Here is a 21,301-nt window from a genome sequence, read left to right as displayed (position 1 = left end):
AACAGAGGGGACACAATCTTTAGATGAGGCCAGATATAAACTCCAGTCACTGCTGTCCCACTCACAGCTGTGTAACCTTAGGCAAGAACTCAACCGCTCCGTGCCTTGATTTGCTCATCCTTACAAAAGGTATGGCTTACCTTTCTTTTAGAGTCACTGTGGTATTGGCATAAAATAGCATATAGAAACATCTACCAGACTCCTTGACACATAGTAGATGCTCAACTGGAGATTATACCATTCGCACAGCCAGTGTGGGAATGGAAATAGTGATGGGAAGAAAGCAGGAGCCATGGATATTTTCTAAGTAACAGTGGACAAAAATGACTTTTCCTGAAATCCATGAGTTCCTTAGATAGAATGTGAGTTCCATGGAGACCAGGAACTTGGTCTGTTTTATTGCTGCTGTATTGTCAGAGTCTGGACATGGAAGATAGTAACTATTGTTCAATGAACGGATAGATTACCTTTAGGTCACTGGAATAATGTGGTATGCAAGTATGGTTCTTTTCTCTCCGTGGATAGGTTAGAAACTCAAAGGGTATGCTCTCAGTAAAGCTCCCTCTTCCTCCTTCATCAAATTAACACATAAAGAAGGCAGGCAGGATAGCTCAGATGCTAAGTAAAAGGCCTCAGACCAGACAGTCCAGGATTGGGACCCCAGCTCCATCATCCGTGGGCCATGTAACCTTAAATGTGTCATTGAACCTCTTTGAGCCTCTATTTTCCATTCATATGATGGAAGTGATCAAAGTGTCTTCTTCAAGGCATTGGTGGAACAAAGGAGAACAGGAGGTTTGCTTAGATCAATGCCTCACAGAGTGGGGGCTCCATCAACGGGAGCTGCAACATGCACAGATCACTTCAGCCCCACACCCGAACTTCCCTCTTGGTGGGAGGTGAGGCTCACTTCTCTGTTAGGCATCTCTGGTGGGTTCATCTATAAAACAGACCAAAAACAGACCACGGGGAGTTCCCCACACCCCCTGCCTTGCTGTGTGTCCACACCAGCTCTGAGCCACAGAACCTAGTCTATTACAAACAGGCCAGTGATCACAAGGCATTTATAAGCTAGGTAGAAGAAAGGGAAGAAAACTTATCAATAAGGGGCACCCATTCTGTGCCAGGCATGTTCTTATGTGTGATGCCCCATCTGGAATTAAGGATGGGAGGAACCGTGCCGTGGATAATGCTTCCTTATTTGCACTGGCCAACTGGAGGCAAATAATTCATGGTCCAACCTTAATGACAATTTGGTATCCCTAGGTTTGCATATTTATGTACTTTCTTTCAACCTTATCTTACTCTTTTCTTTATGTTTTCTCTTTATTATATACATCCTAATAAAATACCCGTATGCTTTGTGAAGTAAAGGCAAATATTTACCCTTTCAACAACCCTAGGAAAAAAGCATCATTATCTCCATGATGTACATATAGTAAATAATCTCAGAGATGTTAAGCGACCTGCCCAAGACCTCACAGCTATTAAAAGTGGCAGAGTGAAAAATTCAGACCTATGGCAAACTGGCCCAGGCCCATTCCCCTTTGGGTGCGCCAGGACCCTCTGCTCTCCTTGACTCCGATGGCCTCCTCCTCCTCTCTCTGCAGGAAACCACTTCTGTCCTTAGAATTACGTCCTTGGGTAAACTCTCAGAAAGGGAATCATGGGTTCAAAGGCTATTAACATATTGATAGCTCTTGCCCCAGTGCTATGTAAAGGCAGGCCATCATGCTCCTGAGGCTCAGGAAAAGAATGTGATCTGCAAGAAGACCACAGAGCCTGTTAGTGCTGGGACAAGAATGGCAGCCAATTCCATCCACTCTGAGTCTCACACTTTTTCTAAAACCCAGTGCTGCCTCCCATATGTGGAGCATTTGAAGGACACTGCAATAGTTCCTACCCTTTCCTGAAACCTTCCACCAACACTGTAGCATCCTAAGTAGTGACAACCATCTTTCAGGGCTGCAGCCTCAAGTTTTCCAGAAAAGGCAAGAAACAGCCACCAGCACATTGGTGGGAACAGGCTCGTCACTGAATGTCTATCTGCTCCACTGACATGTCAGAGTAGGGATCTAGAAAACCGACATCTGGGATGGGAAAAGGAGGTAGAACCACCATCTCTCTTCCAAAGACTCTGCTTAATGTTCAGCTCAATGGACTCTACTAATAATAAGTTGTTGTTATGGCAACAACACGCACCAGATATTTACCCAGAAAACCATGTGTCTCAAACTGAGCTGCTATTCCCTTCAGTCCGTTTTACCTTGACTTAGCCACGGTTTCTTTAATCTGTCAGACAGGGGTGAGAAGATACGGTTGCAGTGCCATTGTGAGGATTAAATGAAGTAATTCAAGTAAAGTGCTGTCACCATTCCCAGCATATTACTAAAATTAATAAATGAGATCTGCATGTATTAACTGAATTTGTAGTGTTTTACAGTTTACAATGGATCTTCACAGTTATGTCGGTTACAATGGTTTCAGTAGGGGATAGAACTTGATGTCCTAAAACTAATCCCAGATGAGGTATAAGAAGGAGGGATAAGGTCACCAAGAATGATTCCAGTTTTCACTCTACTTTCTCTATACCTAGGTTCTAGGTTGACCAGATGTCCCTGTTTCCCAGGGACAGTCTTAGTTCACTCCTATTATGTTGGGGTGATGGTGAATAGCTTTTCCCTTTACTCTCAAGAGTGTACTGGTTTGGATGATAAGTTCTACGATCACCCTACTGATAAGTGACCCTATATTAAGGGTTTTGATGAAGAGACACAAAAAGGAAAGTGGTCAAAAGTTTGAATTCCATTTTATGAGCTTGTCACATAGGTGACCCTGGGCAAATTACTTAACCTCTATGAATTTCAGGTTCCTCATCTATAAAGAGAGCACAAACTAGGACCAACCCTACAGAGTTTTTGTGAATGTGGAAGGAGAGAAGCACATAAAAATGCGTGCCTGGCACAAAGCAAGCACACAATAATCATTAATCAATAATATTAGCTCTTCTGAGGTTTTTTTTCTGTTTGTTTTTTATTATTGAAACATAATTGATTATACATATTTGTGGGGTACAGAGTTGACTGTCAATACTTGTGTACAATGTATGATGATCAGATCAGGATAAATAGCATATTCATCATTACAAAACATGATAATTCTCCGTGCCCGTTAAACAATTACTCACTAACCCACCTTCCTCTTTCCCTTTCACACCTCTAGTAACCACAGTTCTGTTCTCTCTGCTTCTGAAAGTTCAACATATTATTGTGATGTTTTTTCTTTCTCTCTCTCTCCTCTTTCTCTCTCTCTCTCTTTCTCTGTGTGTGTGTGTGTGTCTGTGTGTGTATGTGTGTGTGTCTCTCTCTCTGTCTTTCTCTCTTTCTCTTTCTTTCTTTTTTTCTTTCCTTCTTTCTTAGTTCCCACTTATGAGTTAGGACATGCAGTATTTCTCTTTCTGTGCCTGGCTTATTTCATATAACATAATTTTCTCCAAGCTCATCCATGTTGCTGCAAATGGCAGAATTTCATTATTTTTTTATGACTGAGTAGTATTCCACTGTGTATATATACCACATTTTCCTTAACCAGTAAACCATAATGGATATTTAAGTTAGTTCCATATCTTGGCTACTGTAAAAAGAGCTGCCATAAATATGGGGGTACAGGTATCCCATCAGCACAATGATTTCCATATCTTTTGGGTATATACCCAGTAGTAGGATTGCTTAATCATATGATAGTTCTATCTGTGGTTGTTTGAGAAAACTTCATACTGTTTTCTATAATGGCTACACTAATTTACAGTCCCACCAACAGAATGTAAGTGTTCCCCCTTTCTGTGTATCCTCACCAGCATTTGTTATTCTCTGTCTTTTGGATAATAGCCAGTCTAACTGGGGTGAGATGATATCTCAATGCGGTTTTGATTTGCATTTCCCTAAAGTGATGTTGAGCACTTTTGCATGTGTCTGTTGGACATTTGCATATCTTCCTTTGAGAAATGCCTATTCAGCTCTCCTTTGCCCATTTTTTAATGAGGTTATTTATTTTGTGTGTTTGTTTTGTTTTTACTTTTATATTCTGGATATTAATCCCTTGTTAGATATATAATTTGCAAATATTTTATTTCATTCCGTAGGTTGTCTTTTTGCTCTATAGACTGTTTCTTTTGCTGTGCAGAAGCTTTTTACTTTGATATAATCTCATTTGTTTATTTTTTCCTTTTGTTGCCTGTGCTTTTCAGGTCTTATTCTTAAAGTCTTTGCCCACTCCTACATGTGTTTCCTCTATGTTTTCCTCTAGGAGTTTTATAATTTCAGTTCTTATATTTAAGTCTTTAATCTATTTTGAGTTTATTTGGGTATATGGCGACAGGTATGGGTCTAGTTTCATTCTTCTACACATGGACATCTAGTTTTCCCAGCATCATTTATTGAAGAGGCTGTCCTTTCCTAATGTATGTTCTTGGAAACTTTGTCAAGGATCAGTTATCTGTAAGTACATGGGTTCCTGATTCTGTTCCATTGGTCCATGTGTCTGTTTTTATGCCAGTACCATGCTGTTTTGATTACTACAACTTTGTAGCATAATTTGAAGTCAGGTAGTGTTATGCCTGTGGCTTTATTTATTTATTTATTTTTGCTCAGGATTCTTTTGGCTATTCGGGGTCTTTTGTTGTTCCATATGAATGTTAGGATTATTTTTTCTATTTCTGTGAAGAATATCATTGGTATTTTGATGGGGATTGGATTGAATCTGTAGATCACTTTGGGAAATGTGGACATTTTCACAATGTTAATTCTTCCAATCCATGAGCATGGGATGTCTTACCACTATTTTATGTCCTCTTTAATTACTTTCAGTGGTGATTTGTAGTTCTCATTGTAGAGATCTTTCATTTCCTTGGTTAAATTTATTCTTAGGGTTTTGTTTGTTTGTTTGTTTGTTTGTTTGATTGTTTTGGTAGCTATTGCAAGCGGGCTTGCTTTCTTAATTTCTTTTTCTGCTACTTCATTGTTGGAGTATAAAAATACTATTGATTTTTCTATATTAATTTTTTATCCTGAAACTTTACTGAATATCTTTATCAGCTCTAAGAGTTTTCTGGTAGAATCTTTAGGTTTTTCTCTATATAGGATTATTTCATCTGCAAACAGGGACAGTTCAACTCCTTTTCCAGTTTAGATGCCCTTTATTTCTTTCTCTTGCCTTATTGCTCTGGCTAGTACTTCCAATACTATGTTAAATAGGACTAGTGATATGGAGCATCCTTGTCTTGTTCCTGTTCTCAAAACTGAAAAGCTTTCAGTTTTTCCCCAGTCAGGATGATATTGGCAGTGGGTTTGTCATATATGGCTTTTATTGTATTGAGATACTTTCCTTCCATACCTAATTTGTTGTGAGTCTTTGTTATGAAGCAGTGTTAAATTTTATCAAATTCTTTTCCTGCATCTGTTGAGAAAATTGTATGGATTTTTGTCCTAGATTTTGTTGACATGGTGTATCACATTTATTGATTTGCATATGTCAAACCATCCTTGCATCCCTGGGATGAATCCCACTTGATCATGATGTATAATCTGTTTGATGTACTGCTGTATTCTATTTGCTGATATTTTATTGAGTATTTTTTCATCTATATTCATCAAGATATTAGCCTGTAGTTTTCTCTTTTTGTTGTATCTTTGTCTGGTTTGGCTATGAGGGTGATGCTGGCCTAATAGAATGAGTTTAAGAGAATGACCTATGTTTCAATTGTTTGGGATATATAACGGTTTGAAAAGGATTGACATTAATTCTTTAAAGGTTTGGTAGAATCTTGTGGTGAAGCCATCCAGTCCTGGGCCTTTCTTTGTTGGAAGACTGTGGATTACTGTTTCAATCTCATTGCTCATTATTGGTCTGTTAAGGTGTTCTATTTCTTCTTGATTCAGTCTTGGTAGTTTGTATGTTTGCAGAAGTTTATCCATTTTCTCCAGATTTTTCAGTTTGTTGGTGTATAGCTGTTCATAATAGTCTATAATGATCCTTTGTATTTTGGTAGTATCAGTTGTAATATCCTCTTTTTCATTTCTGATTTTTGATATTTGGTTCTTCTCTCTTCTTTTTTTAGGTAGTCTAGTAAATGCTTTGTCTATTTTGTTTATCTTCTCAAAGAAAACCTTTTTTGCTTTGTTGATCTTTTGTATTTTGGGGGGGTTCTATTTTATTTAGTTCTGCTCTGATCTTAATTATTTCTTTCCATCTATTAATGAGGTGATTAAATTTTTCTTGTTTTTCTAGTTCTTTGATATTTATTTGAAGTCTTTCTAGTCTTTTGATGTAAGCATTTATTGCAATAAATATCCCTAATAGTACTGCTTTTGCAGTACCCCATAGGTTTTGATATGATGTGTCTTTATTTTCATTAGTTTCAAGAAATTTTTTGACTTCCTGTTTAATTTCTTCTTTGACCCATAGGTCATTCAGAAGAATGTTAATTTCCATATATTTGTATAGCTTTCAAAGTTTCACTTGTTATTGATTTCTAGTTTTAATCTGTTATGGTCTGAAAAGATAACTCAATATGATTTCAATTTTTTTTTAATTTGTTGAGACTTGATTTGTAACCCAACATGTGGTCTATCCCAGAGAATATTCCATGTGCTGTTGAGAAGAATATATATTCTGTAGTTGTTGGATGAAATGTTCTGTAGATGTCTGCCAAGTCCAACTGGTCTAAAGTGTAATTTACATGCTGTGTTTCTTTGTTGTTTTGTTTCCTAGATGATGTGTCCAGTGTTGAAAGAGGCACGTTGAGATTCCTAACTATTATTGTTTGGGGTCTATGTCTCTCTTTAGGTCTAATAGTGTTTGCTTTAGATATGTGGGTGCTCCAGTATTCAGTGCATATCTATTCATGATTGTTATATCTTCTTGCTGAATATATCCCTCCATTATTAATATAATGACCTTCATTGACTCCTTTTATAGTTTTTATTTTTTTAAGTCTACTTTGTCCAATATAAGAATAGCTATTCCTGCTTGGCTTTGGTTTTCATTTGCATGGTATATCTTCTCCCATCCCTTTGCTATTAGTTTGTGTGAGTCTTTATATGTGAGGTGAGTTTCTTGTAGGTAGCATATAGTTTAGTATAGTTTTTTTAATCCATTCAGCTAGTCTATGTCTTTTGAGTGGGGAATTAAATCCATTTACATTTAGTGTTGTTATTGAAAGGTATTGTCTTATTCCTGGCATTTTATTGGTTTTTGTATGGTTGTTTTAAATATCTTTTGTTCCTTTTCCCCCCTTTTGCTGTTGTCTTCAGTGTTTGCTGGTTTTTTGAATATAGTTTCTTTCTCTTTCTCATTTGCATTTTTGTTCTACCAGTGGGTTTTGTTCTTTCTTGCATAGTCATGGTAATAATTATCATTTTTTGATCCCATATGCAGGACTTCCTTGAGTATTTCTTGTAGCTGCTTCTCAGGAAATGGGCAAGGCTACTAGGCAGGGCTGCAGTAAAGGGGCTTGTCTCACCACTTCTTGTGCAGTGGGCAGGGCTGCTAGGCGTGCCTGCAGTGAAGCAGCCTGTCCAGCTGCTTCTGGGCAGGGGTTGGGGCCACTAGGGTGGGGGCGACTAGGGGTGGGGTCAGTGAAGTGACCCATCCTGCATCTTCTGGTCTATGGGCAGGACCACTAGGCAAGCATGCAGTGAAGTGGCCTGTCCTGCTGCCTCTGGGCAGCAGGGCAGGGCCACTAGGCAATCTTGTAGTGAAGGGGCCAGTGCAGCTGCTTCTGGGACTGTTGGCAAAGCTGCTAGGTGGGGCTGTTCAGGCTGAAACTGCCTGAGCACTTCTCTAGGAGAGGATGAGGCACTTTATCTCTACTGGCCTGAGGTTATATTCATTATGGTAGAGACCCATCAGCCTTCCTTACGAGCTGGGGACTCAGGTGCACACAACTCAATCAGCTGGCAGGGCTAGGGAGGAGGGCAGAACAGGATGTGGTCCACCTGTCTGTCTGATCTCTGGCTAGAGATGAGGGGGTACATCAGTTTAGCAAGACAAGGGTTGACTTCCCAGACTGTGGAACAGAGTCACAGCCTCTGTGAGCCCAGGCTTTATGCCACTGGAATCAGGGTGTTATAGCTTCTCCTATGAGTGCACTGGGTGAAGGGCAAAGCCCTAAAGCTGGGAAAGCACTGTGGCTATGGGCTCCAGGGCAGGTCATGCTCCTTTAACAGCTCTGGTTTCAAGATGGTGCCATCCTGCATCAGCCTGGGTCCCAAGGGTGAGGGTAGTAGTGCACCACTTGTGCTAGTGTTCTAGAGTGATGCAGTGTGTGTATTCTAGGCCACTCCCCACTCTTGGCTCCAGACTTGTCTGCCAAAGGATCTATGGGCCTTCGTGGTGAGGATGAAGGTTGATGTTGGTCCTCTGCCTACCTTTTCACTGCAGGAAAAATTCTTCCTGTACCGATCCCAGTGTCGGAGACATGGCAGCTGAGGCCATGTTTCTCTCTGTCTCATTTCTATGCTACCATCCTGGGTTTTTACGCTCCACAGTGATCTTACCAGTCTCCTGCTGCACTCCCTCACTTTCTCACTGATGCTCCTGTCAATATTTAGCCATCTTTTAGTTGTTCCAGTCCTTTTCTGTAGGAAGAATGCACCCTGGGCACTTCTAGTCTATCTTGCCCCACTTCCTAGTTCTTTTGGAAACATAATTACTCAAAATGCTTCTGGAGTCACATTCTGGCAGGTTTAACCCACCAAAACATTTAAAAGGTAAAGGACTCAACAGTCTCATAAATAAATAGTCACCTTTAAACATACAGTCATCAGGTGCTTCGGGTATTTCTTGGTCATTAAAGAAGCCAACTGAGAATGTTGACACCAGTGAAATTTCACCCTCAGCTTTCTTCACAGAGTCACTGCTGATGATTGCTAGTGATTAGTGGCCATTATTTCTTCACCACAGATGTGTTAATATTTGCAGCTGGTCAGCATTGGATGGAAGTCTTTGATGGCTGTATTTAATTTGGACTGTAACAACACTGGCAGGAGTGAAGTTGCCCATAGCCTTGGCCATTCATTACTCTCTGTAACTGTCTCCTGGTGAGCCTGCCTCTCCTCCGGCATGCTTCACTCACTGTACATGCAGAATGGGGGACATAGGCAGAGGCTCAAGAAGGATGACTTTGCATCTATATAAAGCCCTAGGGCTCCAAAATAGTAGAGCTGCAAAGGGCTCTGCCTGGAGACCACCTCTTATTTCATACATGGAGAGTCTGGACGCAGAGAGGTTCAAGCATGTGCTCAAGGTTATGAAGCAAGTTAATGAGAGAGTAGGACCTGGGGCCTCTGGCTTACAGCCATTCCTTCGGCTACACCAAGCTTTGTATTCTATTCAAATGGGTCCTTAAAAGAATACTGGATCTTCTTCGTTGCCCTTGTCTAATTGGCTCAACCATGGTTTGCCTCTAGGAAGATCACCAGGAACCAATCACATTCCTGGAGACTAAAAGAGCTTTTCATCTTTACTCGAGAGAGACCTGCATGCTCCTCACCAGCTGCACAACAGCAGTCATATTGTCAAAGTACTTGCCTGGCTTAACCAGCCAAGCCCTGTGCAGCCATGTTCTTCCGTGTCATGTGGCATGACCCAACAATGCCCTGCCTCACGCCTATGCCACCAGCCTCCTGCTTCATGTACAGGTTCCTCCATCAACACTAAGGTGCAAGACACTGGCAGCCTCTCTTTATACTCACTGGCTAACCGAACTGGGCCATCAGGATGCAAGCTACAAGCTGGCAGGGGTTGCTGGGGCTTATACCCAATCAGTATTGCCCCTACTAGGGTGGGTTTGTTTTTTAGAGGAGCAGGTAACATAATCTAGCAGTATAGGAGAATTAATTCCTGTTGGGTGACCTGTGACTATTGAGAGATGGGAGGTAGGAAGGAGCAAACATCAAATTCCTTTCCTTCCTTTCCTGGATGGACTCTTCCAAGACGCATTTCCTTGTGGCCCCTTCAAAGACATCCTGCATGACCCAGCAAGTGGCTGGTTTCTGGTGAAACTGTGGGCAGCTCAGTGTCACATCTCATATTTCCCTGCCTTCCTTCCCTGCCTCAGTTCCTCTTTCACTCCTAGTCTTGCTTCCCTAGGATCTTACACCCCAGTAAAGCCTTAGTGTGTGTGTTTTGCCTTCAGCAATGTGTCCTAAGAAACCTATGTTAAGACAAAAGTAAGTTCTAATGAAAAACACATTAATGCCTTGGGTCACAGGAGGGCTGGGCAAGATCAGATAAGGATGGTGTGAGCAGCACAGAAGGACAGGGATTGCTGTCTGCTGTATTTTCTGATCTAATCCAAGCTTGTAGTGCTTGGAGACAGCAGAATTCAATAAATATTTTTGGAATGGGCAAATAATACTGTAAATTTTTACAGGGTTCTATACTTGAATAACGCTTTCACATACATGGTTATCACATGATTCCCAGTGCACCCCTGTGAGGGATGGGTAACAGCCTTGGTTTCATTTTTGCAAATGAGGAAGCTGAGCCTTGGAAAGCTAGTCCAAGATTCCACACTGGCCAGTAAGACAGCCTAAACTTGCAAACTTGAACAAAAGTCTCTGGGGTACCCTTTGGGATTTTTTTCATTCTGCTAGTTATCACGGTCTAAAAACAGGCAAGAGTTTGGGGATAATCAGTCTGACAAAGTAGATATAAAAGACTGAGCAATTACTGGAGTCTGGAATTGACAGCAGCTCTGAAATTTCATTAGATGGAGAAGTCAGACATAGGAATCAGAAGGAGAAGGTGATAATGTCACCCTGATTTTTGGCCCATTCTCCCTCTGTCCAGAGATGCTCTCCAGCATTAAGGAAGGGGGGAATATGAGCCCAGCGATGTAAGGAGGGGTACCTCAGAATGAAGAGGGTGAGATGGTGACATTTACTAAGCACTCACACTATGTCATTTAATACTCGCAATCATCTGAGAGTGAGTGTTAACTTTTGCTGCATAACAAACCATCCCAAACAGTAACTTAAACACACCATTTATTTAGCTCATGATTCTACAGGTTGGCACTTTAGACTGGACTTAGCTGAGTGGCTCTTCTGATCTTAGTAGACTCACCTACTAATATATGGTCTGCAAAGTCAGCTGGGATGAGCTGGTCAAGGATACCTTTGCCTGGGATCACTCTCTTGGCTCCATGTGGGCTCTCATTCTACAACAGTGAGCACGTATTGTTTTTTGTTGTTGTTGTTTGTTTGTTTGTTTCTCACAGAGGCAGCCGGGGTCCAAAAGAGCTAGCAGAAGCTTGCAAGGCCTCTTGAGTTCGAGGCTCAAAACTGGCACACTGTCATTTCCATTATTAACAAAAGCAAGTCAAAAGACCTGCTCCTGTTCACAGGGGTGGGAAAGCAGACTCCAGCTTTGAAGGGAAAAGTTGCAAAGTCACATTTCAAAGAATATGAACATGAAGAAGTGTGAGCATTAGAGACCACTCTGCATTCTACCACAGTGACGCTATCCTACTTTTAAAACTGAGGAAATTAGAGCCCCCAGAGGTGAGTAATTTGCCCAATGCCACACAGGATAAAAGCAGAACTGGAGCAGAAATTCAGACTCTCACCTCTATATCCAGAGTAGCTTATATGGTAAAACATCCTGTTCTGCCCTGAAGAAGATCCCTAAGACCAATCAGATGGGCCCCTGCCTCAAGACACTCAGGGTTGAGCAGAGGAGGAAAGCCAAGAAGAAAACTAAGGCCCAACGTGCTAAAGGGGACAGTGATGCCAAAACTCACTGGCGGAGGCAGAGACAAAAGGATTTTTGCAATAAACTCAGATTTTTAACAGGAAATGAAGTATATTGCCCACTTAAAGAACCACATTCTCACAGAAAGCAGCTCTGTGCTCGGGTGTGCAAGACTGCACTGCAGGACAGGAGGCACAAAGAAATCACAGGCAGGAAAGAGGTCTCATCCTTAAAGTCATATGTGTTAATCCAAAGGTGCCCAGAGGGAACCAGACTGGAGTGTCTGCACTTGCTGTTGTTATGTTGTTAACGCTTGTTGCTGTTCTGTTTGGTGTTTCTTTTGGATTTTGTTTTTAGACTATCAAAAGAGCTATTTTAAAAATCAGAAGTGATTTCTACCTTCCAGGTTGGAGAGTTGTTTGTCTTTGGGACTAACTGCCCCTTTGTTCTGGAAGGATCTTCATAGATTGGCAAGTTTAGGTAGTTACCTACCCATGTTCTTGGGAAAACAACCCTCAGCCCTCTCAAGAGCCTAAGAGTCAGTTGGGCTGGCCTCTGATACTCAAAGAGGACTGGAGGTCCTGAGAAGAGGTTGGTTGGAAGTTTGGGGGAGCTTCCCCCCACCTTATAGGGCAGTACAGAGCTAGGTGGGAAGACAGCAGCTGCATAAGAGACCACGAGATGGGGTTTAAGCCTCTGGACTCCAAGAACATTTCCTGGTAGCCGCAATAGGACTGCTTATGCTACACTTAGAAGGGATATCCCAGGGAAAAGAGGTGTGCCCTCCTTAATAAAGGCAAGGATGGGTATCATGCTGACTAGCCTAAGAGGAGCACTGTGCCCTAAACAGGCAATGCCCTGTGGATCCTTGGCTTAGACACCAGCTAGACAAGGAAGGATGAGGAGCTTATAAGGTAATTTGGTTATAACAGAGAGCGTCATGGTATTTGTAGTCAAAGATTACTGAAACCTGGGGCAGATTAGATGTACATGGCTCTAGCAGAACACCCAAAACATAATCAGTGCTTCATAAGTGTTTGTTTTATTGATTGATTAGGTTAAAATATTTGCCACAGTTTGAATGTCTCCCTAAAATTCATACTAACCCTTAATCCCCACTGTGTCAGTGTTAAGAGAGTAAAAAATCTGACTATGGTATTTGAAAGGTGGGGCCTTCGGGAAGTGATTAGATCAGGAGAGCATTAATCCATCCATAGATTAATGGGTTAATGGTTACATAGATTTTCACAGGAGTGGCACTGGTAGCTTTGTAGGGAGAGCAAGTGAGCATATTAACACACTCTTGTCCCTCTCGCCTTGTGATACCCTGTGCCACCTCAGGACTCTGAAGAGCATGCCAACCAAGAAAAAGTCCCTCACCAGATGCACCCCTTTGGCCTTGGACTTCCACCCTCCAAAACTGTAAGAAATAAATATTTTTCCTTTATGAATTACCGAGTTTCAGGTATTCTGTTGTAAGTGACAGGAAACAGGCTAATAGAGTAATACCTGAAAAGAGAAGAGGTCATCAAGAGGAGAGAAGTCCCATTTCTTAAAGGGAAGTGATGATCCCAGAGCTTCAACTAGACTAGTGATACTCTTTCTTCTAGCTTCCACCAGCCTCTTGCTCAGCAAGCCCTTCTTGGTTGTGAGATGGCCAAGGGCAGCATCAGTGTCCTCGTCCAGCATCCCAGCAACATCTCTAGATCATGAGACCTAGAACACACATAAACTGGGTGGATTTTCTACTACTGCTGTAGGTAGTTCCACAAACAACAACAGTGGGTCTGAGGTTCTGGCAGGAGGAAGAGGGCAGGAATGGTACGGAAGTAAAGCAGAAACATTCACTGTCCAAAATGCGTGACCCTGGATTACTCGGCCTCACTGAACCTCAGTTTTCTTATGGACAAAAGGATGATTACAGTGAAAACCTCACAAGGTTTTTTGTGTAATTTGAAAGAGGTAACATACAAAAAGGCTGAATAGTCCCTGCAGAATATAGGAATCAAAAGAGTCACCTGAAATAATTTATTTCTTTTAGGTTTAGTTTCATTTTTATTACACAGGGATTTACTCTCCTTTCTTTATAGAAACTTGTCAGTAATATCTTTATTAGGACACAAATGTGCTTTCTTCTGAATAAAACAAGTGTATTATCTTCTGCCAAGTTCACAAGCACCCAAGGTTAGCAATGTTCTTTAGCATGCACCATGAAGGAGGGCAGATAGCAGAGGCTCGGGGAATTTTCCACAGGCCTTGAAGAGCAGTCCAAGTTATAAAAAGAATGTTCATGTTTAAAAATTAAATGTTTGGTTTAAATATTTAAATGATCCATTTTTCCCCCTGCCTGGTTGTTAATTCAGTATTAAAACAGAAGAGGAGTTGATTTACAACTCCTGACATTGGCCTCCAGGGCTTTCTGAGTAGGAACTCTGAATTCTTTCTTCAGAGTAATAAGTGTTTTAATCGTTCACCATTTTCTGAGCATCTTCTCTATCCCAGTCATTGGGATGGGTGCTTTACATCTGTCGACTCATTTCCTCTTAACCTCAGCTCTGCGAAGAAACCATTATCCTGCATTTTACAGGTTAAGAGACTAAGGCTCGGAGACGTTAAGTCAGTTTGTCCAAGATAACCCAGCTAGCCTGTGACAGAGACGAGATGTGGGACATTAGTCCAGATCTGTCTGAAAGTGAAGTCTATATCATTTCATCTGCATTACACTGAAAATCACAAGTCAAGAATCAGACAGCACCAGCCCTGGGATACCCCTCTGGCCTCCTTGCCTGTTGCTCTAGGGGATTTATAGAAATCTGATTAGGGTCCAACAAAATGCTCGCAAAGGATGAAAGACTGAAAGATTATAATGAGTCCTTGTTTTAAATCAAGCACAGCAAAGACAGGCATTTTGAAGTAGCACTTAAAGACACATCGTCAGCAAAGTAATGAGATATTTATTGTTTTCAAGATTTACTGGCACTCTAATAAATGCCAGAATTGACGTCCATTGGTGTGGGTGTAGGTTTCTTCCAGAATGGTAAACCTGAACATCCTGCTTAGAATTTAGGAGGAAAACCTGAGGGCAGGTTGAGGCTCATAGGATGTGCCCTTTCTGGTCAATCTGTGGGTCATTGTGGGAGAAATTTCTGCCTTCTTCAGAGTTTTCAATGTGAGACCAGGAAGGGACCTGAGAACTCTTCTCAGCCAGCCATCTATTGCACAGAGGAAAAATTAGGGCCAGAGAAGGGAAGTAAATTGCACAAGGCCACACAGCAATTTGGTGGTACACAGAGAACTCCAACCCAAGACTCCTGACCCCCCACACGGAACTGTGCCTTCAGCTCTGGCTTGTGTACTTCTTGGAGCATATGCCTCAAACACCTCCTATGTTTTGTAGTATTTTTCCAATTTGTGGGTTTTTTCTAAGCCCTTCTAAAACAGAGGAAAGTACTTTCTACTAAACCCTGATTGAGAAGAGACTGCAAGTGATGCTGACACAGGCCAGAGGAAAGGGGGCGAGAGTGAAGTCCCAATGGAGTAAGAGGAAGGAGGGGTAGGTAAAGCCAGTCATTCTTGGGAAAGGGCCAAGGCAGGTGACACCTGTGCAATCGCAGCAGTCACAGAGATCTCAGTGGCTCCAGGAAACCAAGGAGAAGATGACTGTTTATCCAGTGGTCGAGACAGCCACATAGGAATGAAGAAGTAGTGACAAGAAGTCTTCCCCAGCAGGGCCTAGAGATGGCAGAGGTTTTGCACATAAATTTACTTAAGAATGGCCTATGGTCATGGATGGCATGATCCATATCATACACATACACACGAACATATACATGTACACAGGTATATATACACATACATATATACATATATGTCAAGCTAAAAGATTGGGGATGAGGAAATCATATTCAAGCCTGAATTAAAGTTCCTAAAGCAGGGTTTCTCAGCCTCAGCACTATCAATATTTGGGGCCAGATCATTCTTGGGGCAGGAAGGGCTGTCCTCTGCATTGTAGGATGTATAGCAGTATCTCTGATCGCTACATACTAGCTGCCAGCACCCTCCACTGCTGCCCAACCGTGATAACCAAAAATGCGTCAGTCATCGTTCAATGCACCCCCACCTCCTCTGAGAACCACTGACCTAAAACAATGTTTGATAACATTTCATGGGTTCAGTCTCAGTATTTTTTAAATGTTGTTTTGATGGCATCCTATATTTGAATGTAGGAATAGTGATACTCAAAGTTCACTTTTAGTTCCCTTAATAAGAAACCATATATGTTTTTAAATTTATGTATTTTAAGGCAAAAGCAAACCACCTCCATGGTTAATAATGCTTCTGAGAAGTTCAGCAGCTTGGACCAGCTGGTCATCCCTGAGTTACCTCCATCCACCTGGTATTATAGACATCCACCTTGCTGTTTGAAAGAAAAGCAAATGAACAACAACTCAAAGACATTGAAGTGCTGCTTGGAGAAATTCCATCCTGTCCACTCAGTGATTAAAATATTAGGCCAAATGTACTGTAAAGACTTTGTCAGAATGTCCTGTAAAAACTTTGTAAAGATACACTTTTGTAGGCCCTTTCTGAGCCTTCCAGTGGGTGAGGCCCTAGAATCTGTATTTGACAAAAGAAATCTCTGCAGGAGACTGTGATGTTTAGATAGGAGAGGGAATCACTGCCACCCAGGGTTAAAATTCTTTGTTCTTATTAAAAATCAAAATGACCTTGTTCTTAACATCCCATTACTGCAGCACTGGGTGATTCACTGATATAGATTAACACAGGTGTCTTGCAACAATTAACAATATCCAGATTTATTTACCTGCCAAGAGCAATTTGACAAACAGAATGCAAGAGCCCAGTTTTATAAGTCAGTGTCTGAAAAGATGAAACTGGCCAACCATTGCTCCTAGATGCCAGAGCAGGTACACGGCCCTAACCTCTTCTTCAGGTAGTACTTGAAGCTTTCCCAACATGCCTACCAGGGAAAGGACACAAGCAGGAAATCAGGAGATCTGCTGTCCAGTCCTGGCCCTGCCACTCACTCGCTGTGTGACTTTGGGCAGATCACTTCCCTTCTCTGGGTCTCAATTTCCTCATCTGGAAAATCAAATTAAATAACAATGGATAATTAAATAAAATCAAGCCTTAAATGGATTACGTAAATTTTCCAAAGTTAGAGCTAAATAGAACAGAACTGGGGCCAAAATTTAGGCCATCTTCCTGATGCTTTTCATTGGGCAGGACACATGGGGTTAGCTCTTCTCTGCGTACTGAGCAGCTTGACTGGGTTAAAGGCTTCCTTAGATTATTTCTTTGAAAGAGTGAAGAGATATTGAGGACTTATAGTCTAACCCCTATCTGCCCCTGAATCAGGATAAGGCCTTGAATAATTCCTCTTCTTTGGGTATTTATTTTCTTTACCTGTTAGAAGAGTGTGTTAGACCAAGTGAATGAGAAAGAAGTAAAGGGAGCCAAAACATGGAACCAACCTTAAAATCCATCAACAGACAACTAGATAAAGAAAATGTGGTATAGATACACAAGGGAAAACTACTCTGTCATACAAAAGAATGAAATTCTGCCATTTGCATCAACATGGACGAGCCTGGAGAAAATTATGTTAAGTGAAATAAGCCAGGCACAGAAAGAGAAATACCACATGTTCTCACTCATAAGTGGGTGTTGAAAGAAAGAGAGAAAGAAAGAAAGATGGGGGGGAGAGAGAGAGAGAGAAAGAGAGAGAGAGAGAGGGAGGGAGGGAGGGAGGGAGGGAGGGAGGGAGGGAGGGAGGAAGGAAGGAAGGAAGGAAGGAAGGAAGGAAGGAAGGAAGGAAGGAAGGAAGGAAGGAAGGAAGGAAAGAAGGAAGGAAGGAAGGAAGGAAGAAAGGAAGGAAGGAAGAAAAAGAAAAAGCCAAGACTACAATCATATGTTAATCTTTCAAAAGGGGAGAACAAATCCATGGTTACTAGAGGTGGGAGGGTAGAGGGAGAGGAGGGTGGAGAGAGATTGGGTAAATGAATAATTACAATTTGTAATAATGAGTACGCTAATAATATCGATATGATCGATACCTGTTGTACACAGGTGATGGTAGTTAACGTTGTACCCCCAAAATTATGTATAATCAATCATGCTTCAATTAAATTTTTTTTAAAAAGGAAAAAAAAATAGAAAAGAAGAAGTAAAGGGGCCGTGAGATCTCATGAACCACAGTGAGCACAGCAACCACTGTTCACAGCTCACTCAGAAACAGATCTCCCCACCTTGTTTCTTGTTATTGGACCCCCATTTTGTCCAGGATGCCATATGCCAGGCACCAGTGATTACTCAAGTTAACTCCAGGGCCCTTTGCCAGATATCACTTTCCAAGAATCCCTTGCAGCTAGGCATGGCCTTGGGCTCCAGTTATAACAGAGGGGAACAAAACATAAAGCAAAGTCTGATGAGGAGCTTCTGGGAAAACTTTCAATCTGGAGAAAGAAACAGATGAGAAAGAAGAGCTTTTTTACCCTTCTAGGGATGTGCTCATGGTCTCTAGAGCTGATAAAGACATTGAGGGGAAACCAGGAGTCAAGAAGCGTGAAGAGAAAGTGAAGGCTGGCAGAGGAGAAAGAGAGAAGCAGCCAGAACCGTCGATGACACGGCTGAGCTTCCTGACCAAAACTGCCTCCCTGGGGACCTCTCATTAAATACACATTAAATGTCCTTTGGGTTGAAACAATTGTTAGTTAAAGATTCTGTAAAGCTGCACAAACACAAACATCTGTTTGCTTTGCCTTGGGCTGGAATTATATCCATTGATGTGGTCATGGTGATTCTCTCCTGCTGATCAGAAGCGCTCCTCAGTAACTACATGTGTCATTGAGTAATAAGAAATGGTCAAATGTATCGCTTTATGAAAAAGACAGTTTGTTTAGAGCCACTGAGTGAAAATAGAGAAATATTGTAAAGGAATATTTGATGGTGAAAAGAGAAAAAGGAGGCCATCATTCCTGTGCCAGGCAGTCTGCTTATTGGTCATATGCATTTGTCTTTGAGCACTTACTCTGTGCTGGGCACTGTGCAAAGTGGCAGGTGCACTGTGATCAAAACAGGCAAGAACTTGCCATCTAGAGTGTACAGAAGAGCGGTGTGACAGGCAATCCAAGAAGAGATTACAGATGAAATGAAAATTACAAAAGAGTAAGCAAAGTGCTACATGGAAGCTCTAATGGCAGAAGGAGCTACCTTATCCAGGGGGCAGAAAGGGCCTCTCTGAGAAAGGGGCATTTCACCTGATACCTACAGAATGAACAAGAGTTAGCCTGGAGTGCAGAGGGAATAGAAAGTTCTGGAGAGAGGGAAGAGTTACATTCGATCCTCAGGACAATCCTATTCTATATACATGAAGAAAGATTATCACTTCTATTTGTATCAGTCAGGATAGGCTAGGTTGTGCTGCAGTAACAAACAACCCAGAAATCTTTAAAGATTTATAGCAAAAAAAAATGTGCTTATTTCTCACTCACACATACATATCCATCACAGATCAGTAGGGAGTTCTGCTCATGGTAATTCCTCAGGTGCCCAGATGATGGAGGCTCTGTTTAGATCCATTCTCTCACAATCACAGAGGCAAGGGAAAGAAAACATGGCAAGCCATGCACTGACTCGTTAAAGCTTTTTCCCAGAGTGTCACATGTCAGTTTTGCACACATTTCACTGGTTAAAGCAAATCACATGTTCACAAGTGCAATGCCCCTGTAGGAAGGGTGCTTAAAATAAAGGTGATGAGAGACATAATCTATGACCCCATTGTACAGATGAAAAAGCAGATGTTTAAAGAAGTTACATGATTTGTCCACAGTCACCCACCTAGGAGGTGGCAGAACACAGGTTTAATGTAATTCTAGAGCACTTCCCACTATGACCCCAGATTAAGTGACCATCTGACTTGGAAATGCTATGGCAGACACCTAAAAAGGATCTCATGCTTCCTGTAGACTGTCTCTGTGTGCTGGCCACCCTATGCAAATTGATAACCACAGTGCCTGTTCAGAGAAGTTTCCTTCTATCCAGACTGGCCCCCAGAACAGAGAATCTGGGCTCCCCAGTCCTGCTCTTATTGTTCTGAGCCATACAACCCTTCTTAAATCTGTGGCTTTGAAACATGAAGACATCTGCAGGTGTGTGCTGCCAAAACCACAGCCCTGCCCCCCTCCACAGGCACCTTCTTCTTGGAACAACGGGTTGCTGGTTTTCCCAGCACATAAGGCTGCTGTCACCACCTCAGCTTTGTCCCAGTGTGGTTGCTGGTTTCTCACCTCTTCAGAGAAGAGGTGCCACTTCAGTTTCTTAGATCCTGGCAGCATCTTCTTGGTCCCTGTTCCTGACCCAAGCCCAGGACTAGGTAATAGTTGCATACATTTTAGGCATCTGTGAGGATTACAAGCCAAGACCTTGGCTAGTCCCCACATTTGTAGTGGCAAATCATTTCTTCCTCTAAATGCAGTAACACATAATCAAAATATTTAAAAGACCCTAGTAGACCTCTAGTGATCCTTTCAGGATAGCATCAAGAACATTGAAAAAGCTATTTAAATAAACTGTCACTGAAATAAACTCAGCACTGCACTCTACATCCAATGGGCCAGTGAATTCGTTTGGCTCTGCCTTCTAAATACACCCACAGTCTGACCACTTCTCAGTGACCCCACTAACTCATGGGTCCAAGCCAGCACCATCTCTTTCCTGGATGCCTGCGTTAGCCCTGTATTAGTCTGTTTTCTATTGTTTATAACAGAATCTCTGAAACTAACTGGGTAATGTATAAAGAAAAGAGGTTTATTTCTTACAGTTTGGGAGGCTGAGAATTTCACAGACCAGGGGCCTTCCTCTGGGTTGGAACTTTGTACAGAGTTCTGTGGTGACCCACGGATCACATTGCAAGAAGGAGCTGAGCAAGAGATAGCTAACCTTCTGACCCACGCCTGCTATTCCGTGAATGGATCAACCAATTCACTAGAGCACAGTCCTCACAATCTAATCACTTCATAAAGGCCCCACTTTTCAATTACCATAATTGGATTTCCTACCCTCTTAACACTGCTACTATGGGGGACAAGTTTGCAATACTTGAACTTTTGGGGGACACACTTGACCCACAGCAAGCCCCAACCTGGACTCCTTGTTTCTTCCTGTCTTTGCCCCCTTTAGTCCATTCTCCACATGCCAAAGTGATTCTTTCAAAACATGGTCAGAGGAAGTCCTCTGTCTGCTGCAAACTTCCCTGTGGCCTCCCATCCTCCCCACAGTGGAAGCTGAAGTCCATAGAGTAGCCAACTGGCCTTGAATGGTTTGTTCCTGTGGCTTCTCTGGGCTCTTCGAATACCCTCCTTCAGTGTCACACCCCCGCCATACTGGCCTCCTGGCTGTCCTTGAGTGCTTAGGACATCTGCATCCCATGTGGTAGGTGCTCACTCAATATTTATTGAATGAAAGAATACTGTGACATCCTGATGGCAGTCACCTTAACCATGATCCTTCCTGAGCCTGCAAAGAA

The sequence above is a fragment of the Cynocephalus volans genome, chromosome 15 (genome assembly GCF_027409185.1).
Source record: "Cynocephalus volans isolate mCynVol1 chromosome 15, mCynVol1.pri, whole genome shotgun sequence".
In the NCBI taxonomy this organism is placed as follows: domain Eukaryota; kingdom Metazoa; phylum Chordata; class Mammalia; order Dermoptera; family Cynocephalidae; genus Cynocephalus; species Cynocephalus volans.
Note: the sequence above shows the minus strand (reverse complement) of the source record.